Source organism: Cibotium barometz, chromosome 19 (assembly GCF_041138505.1).
Source record: "Cibotium barometz isolate CiBa-2024 chromosome 19, ASM4113850v1, whole genome shotgun sequence".
Taxonomy (NCBI): domain Eukaryota; kingdom Viridiplantae; phylum Streptophyta; class Polypodiopsida; order Cyatheales; family Cibotiaceae; genus Cibotium; species Cibotium barometz.
Genome location: NC_141064.1, coordinates 42743344 through 42750874, shown reverse-complemented (window position 1 = coordinate 42750874; position 7531 = coordinate 42743344).

The following is a 7531-nucleotide window of genomic DNA, read 5'->3' as shown; positions in this document are numbered from 1 at the left end:
TTGGTGCAAATTTATACGTGAGCTGATTATGGCCATATTGTTTACTTACACAATTAAGTTTATTATGGCCATATTATTTGCTTGCGCAATTGAGTCTATTATGGCCATATTATTCACTTGCACAATTGGTGTAAATCTCTATGTGAGCTGATTATGGCCATATTATTTGCTTGCATAATTGAGTTAGTCATTAATGAGATAAAGGAGGACATTTTCTCAATGAAGGAATACTAAGTTTGACCCAACATCATATGATAATCCATATAGCGTATTATCCACAAGCAAAATGGTCAATCTCAAAATCCTTTAACAAGATTATGCAAAAGACCTTGGAGAAGGTGGTAAATGAAAAGATGATAGATTGGGAACAAAAGCTTCATTTTGCACTATGAGCATTTTGGATTACTTACAAGATAACAATGGGAAAGACACCGTTTTCAATGGTAAATGTCTTGGAAGAAGTGGAATTTGTGGTTCCAAGTTTATTGACAACTATGTCAGATTATCTTTGGAGGAGTCTAAAGAGCACTGAAAATAGTAATTACTAGCTCTCGGACTCAACAATTACTAGCTTTTGATGAGAAGTGGCTTTAAAGTCTGCGGATAGTGGATGTCATCCAGCGTATGAAAATTGTGGGTGGATCATAATGCTAAATTATGGATGTTTGAGGTTGACAACTCAGTTCTATTATTTAATCCCAGTTAGGTCTATATATTGAAGCTACATTGGGTCACAATCCTTATCGGATTTGAAACTTTGAGCTCACCATGTTGGGGATGGTGTTCAATTGCTCACTAAGTCATAAATGGCTTAGATTCAAACCTTGTTATGGCCATTGCCCTTGTAATACCCTGGGCCTATAGCGCACATACTTGGGTACCCAACACTTATTTGTCACCCTCTTGATGGTGGCTTTGAGGAATCTATGGTCTAATAGTTATTGGCTCCTACTTTTTTGCAAGGTTAGTAGGGTTAGTGAATGATGCCCTTTTGGTGGCAAGGTATGTTACTCATGGGGGTAGTTCAAAGGAGGTATGTTGCTCATGGGGGTAGTTAAAGGGAGAGGCCTTTTGATGAAATTGGGTGACTTGCCTCATCTTCTAATTAAAGCATGGGTCTTTTCTTTAGCAACATTGCCAAAGGCAAGGTTTTCTTTAGAGGGCCTTCTAAAATCTAAGAAGAGCATTTATTATGGAAGCATTGCTATCTTTTCTTTGAGGTCTTGAGGACTTGGGTTCTTCGTCTATCATAAGGATGGTTACTTGCCCAAATGTGAGTCGTTGCATTTCAATAATTCGGTAATGTGTTTCGATAATCTCAGTCCATTTGGCATCTATTGTGTCTCATCCATCTACGTCCAAGAAGAACTTCTTCATGCATGGTTCTTGCAGGCATCATAACATAGATCTTTCCTTCCAAGGGGTTATTCTTCCTGATGTGAAATATAGTTGTGAAAGCTCATGAACATGCCACTATGGCTACTGCTCTTATTTGTGCTCATGGGGTTAATGCAAGTTGGCTTAATAAGAATCAAGTTTGATGAGACATTAAATTATGGTTGCTCCTGTGTCAACCAGTGCTATCTTATGTTCAGTGGTCATGCCTATAGCCATAGTTTGGCTAGCTTCACTTTCTAGTCTTCTTCCTTCATGTTTGGGTTCACTTCCTAGTCTTCTTCCTCCTAGTCTAAGACTTGGGCCATGTTGACATAAATATGACGGTTCCATAGCTTCTCTTACCTTGCTTTGGCTTCATGCTAAGGCTTCTTGATTTTGCTTCATGCTGAGCTTCTTATTTCATCTTACTTCCTTTTTTCTTATATTACTTTTTCTAGTGAATAGCCCTTAAAGAAATTTCAATTAGGGGTGCCTAGTAACATCTAAGTTTGCTATCGTTAAAAAATCCTTTCATCTCCACACTATCAAGGGTTTTAATGTGGGTGGATCCTTGCAGAGAGAGCTCACAAAATTAGAAACAATTCCATTTTCTTCCACTTTTGAGCTTTTGCTTTTGGTTCTTAGTGTTGTACATGAGGACGATATCTTCGACCTCGTGCTTTATCTCATCTCATTCATAATACATTCACCTTGTGTTGTGCCCAAGTTGCTTCTCTTTCTCACTCTCTCTCTCTCCATCTCCTTGGGCACCATGTGATCTCTCCATCTCCTTGGGCACCATGTGATTTCCGACAAACAAGATGTAGGCCCTTCCCACACCTTTGTGTGCTTAAGCTTCTCTTTCTCACTTTCTCTCTCTATCTCCTTGGGCACCATGTGATTTCCAACAGACAAGATATAGGCCCTTCTCATACCTTATAGAAGCTCGTTTGTTACCTTGTATGACAATTTTGAAGTACTTTTTTAGGCATGAAAAACTATAGATATTCACGGTCATGAACATCTATTAGTTTTTCACGTTGAAAAAACTTCCGAATTTCACACCCATGAGCCGATTTCTTGAATCCTTTAATCATTTTCAAGCACTTTGCATTCTTTTTACTATAGTTAGACCACCTTTTTTGGACATGAAAAACTTGAGACACTCATGGTCGTGAACTTTGACTGGTTTTTTATGTTAAAAAAACTTTTTATTTTTATACTTCATACTATCATGCTTATGGGTTAATAGCTTAATTCCTCTTACCTTTGTGATGCACGTAACATGATGCTTGTCCCTTTTGGAGAAACTTTTTTGCAAGTGAAAAACTTGGTTTTTTCACAGTGTGACTATCTTTGAAATTACATGTGAATTTCTCAATTATCTACTTATCATTGGTTATATGAGTATAAGGATCCTCTTTTCTCTCTTTGAGTCTTTTTGTCCCTTTATCTTTAAGTCTTAGCATCCACTTCCATTTTTTAGCATCAAGGGATACTCTTGTTGGAGATGATTTAGTTCCTTTCTTAAGTTTTGCATCTCCTCTCCCAACCACTAGATGAAGCTAGTTGTAGGATCCATGGTAGGTTCTATTAGGTTCCTCCTCCACTTTACTTTTACCCTTGTTACTAATGGGGCTTATCTTTGATGGCCTTAGTTCTTTAGGCTCTTTATAAATGATTTCTTTCTTTATGTGTCATCAAGGGAGGTGGCAGCTGCAACTTATTTCTTGAGACAAGTGTCTGTGTTCTTTCTATAGTCACTTTCTAGGCCTAGTTCCTTAATTTTGATAGGCTTGGCCTTTAGCATTCCTATGTTTGTGATCTTTACCTTTTCTAGTTTCTTCACCCTCTAAGGTATCCAAATCTTTGTGGTTCCATGGTAGTACCCTTGTGTTATCAACATAGCCTTTGGTACTAGCATAGCAGTTGTGGCTTTGTTTGACTAGTTCACTTTTCCACTGTGGTCTCATCATCGGTGTCATCGACCCCTCTAGCTCTAAGCTAGGTTCCTTGTTTCGTTCCATGGTAGTACCCTTGTGCTATCAGTATAGCCTTTGGTAGCCAACAGTAGCTCTGGCTTTGTTTAACTAGTTTACTTTTCCACTGTGATCATCGGTGTCATTGACCCCTTTGGCTCTACTAGGGTCCTTGTTTCATTTAGCGTAGGTAACAAAACCTATTTATTCCCTTTATAATAATTTTGTGCCTTTAGGAGGTTCATAGGAACCCATTGTTTTGTAACTAGTTAAGGGTGATAGGTCCTAGAAAAATTGATGGAGTTTACCATGATTTACCTTTTCTTAGTACATATCTCCTAGCTTCTTGGATCATCCTTTGCACTTGAGCAACCTTGGGCTACTGCTGGAGATGAGATTTTTTTGAAGGATCTCAATTTGGCATCGATCCCCTATGGAGTTTAAGCTTTTCTCTTTGGTTACTCCATATACCAGCACTAGGTTGCCCTCTTTAAGTTCCCTATCCTTTTAACATTTTGATCAAACCATTTCTTACATTGGAGCTTTTCTACCATTAGTCCATGCATGGCCAATAGTCCGATCCCTTCTATTTTTTCCAAATCAATTAACCTCTCACTGATGGCAATTCTCAAACTAGAACCTATATATTCCATGGGCATTACAGTATTAACCCCATAGGTTAACCGAAATGGGGGCCTACCTAGTTGCTACTTTATATAATGTTCGAGAAGCTCGTAGCACAACTAGTAGCGTAATTGTAAGATTCTGTTCCCAATTTGTTCTATGAGCTTGAACAATATTTGTTCTATGAGCTTGAACAATATTTGTTCTACGAGCTTGAACAATTTGTTCTACGAGCTTGAACAATATTTGTTAAAATGCCACAAAGGATTTTGTTTGTGCTCTCTGCCTACTCACCATTGTGCTTATGGATGGTAAGGTGATGATTTTCTGTGAACTATCATGAAGCCTTTCATGAGGCAATCAATCACCTTATTGACAAAATGTGACCCTTGGTCACTCACTATCTCCAAAAGACACCTAAACGTAGAAATGACCTACTTATATAAAATAGTGAGCTGAGAGTTCAAATGTTTAAGATGAGAGACATAATCTCTCATTGACACTCATGCTTTTGTTACTTAATGTTATAGAGCAATACCCTAGGGTCCACTTGTCACCACTTCTAGAAAAGCTTGGCACAAAGACATTCTTAAGCCAAGTAAATTTGACGTTATCCTTTGGTTCAAGTGACCTATTTCCACTTTTTTTGAATATGGTCTTATCCCTTGTTCAGACACACAACACGCCCTAAAAGAGCAACTTTCCTCTCTCCAACATGACACTTTTCACGATTCAGTTGACCTCCTAATAACTGATCCAATTTTTTAAACCTTCTTTCACTTTCTCCAAATGTGTAGAGACCTATTGCTGTATGTACAAAAATCACCATGAAAACCCTTATAGAAGCTCCAAAAAAAGGCTCAAACATATGGTTCACAAACCTCTGAAGGTAGTAGGGGCATTTATTAGTATAAAAGGCATTACTCCGTATGTAAAGCATCCCCAAGGGGTCACAAGGTTGTCTTTTTCTGATCTTCTTTAGCTATTTTGATCTATAAATAGCCAGAGTATCCATCACAAATAGTATAGAGTGCATGACATGTAACCTCATTGAATATTTCATCCTGAAATGGGAGAGGAAAATGATCCCTCTATTGCTACATTCAAGGGTTTAAAATCCACACTTATTCTCCATCTTCGATTCTTTTTTGGTGTTATGACAATAGGAGATGCCCATTCATAATTTTCTATAGGATAAATAAATCCAGTAAAATAGGTAACAATTTGTTTACTTCCTTCAATAAGCTCCATACTGAATGACTCCCAACCTCCACAACCTTTAAACAACAGGCTTGGATCCTTCCTTGAGATCTATATGGTGCTAAAATCCCTAAACTCTTGTGATTTTGGTATAGTCAATAATAAACAGATATGGGAAATTATCAAGCATGGTCAGATATTTCTCCTGCTTTGCCTGGACTAAGATCTTTGGGAATAATCTTCTTCAGTTCCTGTTTGTCTAATTTTTATTTTTTTATAAATTTTAAATTTTATGAATATTGATTTTCTTGAATTTGTTCCAGAGTTGGTTGTCTATGGAATATTCTTTACATCTTTGTAATTTTTATTCAAAAGGCTTTTGATGATTTGATTTCAAGATATAGAGTATTTGGTTCGTGAGATGAAGTGCTCGCAATGATGCTTCGTATTTAAGTGTGAGGGGACCAACTTGACTTTAAATGGAGAGGATAAGTTTGTCTTCAAACCAAGTTTATGCATGGTGGTATCCTCAGTCATAATACTAACCTGTGCTCCACCATCTATGTAGACTGTTGAAATCTTGTGTCCTTTTATCCAAGCATCCAAAGTGGGTTCCACATTAGCTTGTGGCTTTAGTTTGATCAAATTTAAATGAGCAAGTCTCTTCTTCTTGGGCAATTTGATCCTAACAGCCCTACCCAATTGCCTCCTCATCTTTGGTGCTAACTCCAAAAGCTAGGACCATGTGATGTTTGGTCCTTTTCCATGTCCTAATGGAAAATCAGAAAGGGTTACCTTCATTTTGATCATTTTCTTCTTCTTACTTGTTTATGGTTCCCCTCGCATATCCATATCTTTACTTTTATCATCCTTTCCCCTTTTTCTTCTTACATAGTCTTCAAAAGTTTCAATTCTTTCTCCTTCTTTCGGATTTGATATGAGTTCCTCTATTGCACTAGCATGAGATCAACCTCTTCATCTACTTTCTCATCGTCTTCCAATTCACTTTCCTCAACCTTTATGATGTTAATGTTTCTATCACGTCCTTGAATTAGCTAAGCAAGCAGATTTATTGGGGCTGGTCCTCCTACTTCCACATGCCTTCTTTCTTGCCTCTTGATTAAAAACCTTCCTACTTGTTCTGATCTCTATAATATGGCTAGTCTAATTTGGATAGGAAGTACTCTCCTTGGATCTCCTCTAGGGTACGGAGTGTTGTTTATTCCATGACCTCTTTCATTATAATTGTAGTATATATATATTTCTATTTTTGCCTCTAGGGTATGGATAGTTGTTTATTCCATGACCTCTTTCATTACAATTATAGCATATATATTCCTATTTTTGCCCCCAAATTGGTCTGTTTATTCCCTTGGAATAGCTTGTCTTTGTCCCAAACCTTGCATCATATACAGATTTAGATCTTCCAATTGTTGACTAATACTTTGAAGCAGATAAGAATCTGTGGCACATTCCTGATTTGTCTGATCAGTAGCATCCTGATCCTCTTGAGAAATTTGATCCTCTCTACCCCTACCCCTAGTCATTTCCCATTCAAACCTAATTTTCCTTTCCTTTTACATACCTTGCGTAATGGCTTCGTCAAAATTCTAAGAAAATTTACCATGTACCTTACTTTCCATAATGGGATGTAATCCTTCTATAAATTTATCTTTTTTAAGAAAATCTGGTGTATCTCTTTATATAATGATACTTCCCACTTCCCCCATAGGTTCTAAAACTGAGCTTCATATGTGTAATATTCCTCTAAAGTCCTTTGTTTGAGTTTTTGAAGATGAGCCCAAAAGGTTTCTCCTCTCCCATACTTTGTCATGAAAGCTTCCAAAAAAAGAAGACAGTTATTCTGAGTATTAATTGGCAATTGGAGCAATATATAAAGTCTACCCTTGTTTGGGGGCTCCAAACTAATATTTGAGTTTTTCTAGAGATGGGCTCTACACCTCTAGGAAATAGCAAACCATCAGCTAACTAAGCTACTAACAACCCAAGCCTCAAACCCCCAACACCTCCCTAGGCATCAATCTCCCAGTCACCCAAGCCTCTCAAACCATAAGCAAGGCAAGATATCTTCAACTCATGGTGATAACTCTCCCAAAGTGCCAGCAAGAGATCATAGTAGGTGATCACAAGGTGGCTTGGATCAAAACAAACTAAAAGCCCTTTTCAGAAAAGAAAACTAAGTCCTATCCAAGGCTTCTCCTCTCTCTTCACCACTTACAAAGACTAATAAGTAATATCACTTGAAAAGAACTGATCAAGGAGATGTATAGAAGGTAGACAAAGTTCATGAGAGGATATGGTTTCTCTTTAATAAGTTGTTATCATCAAGA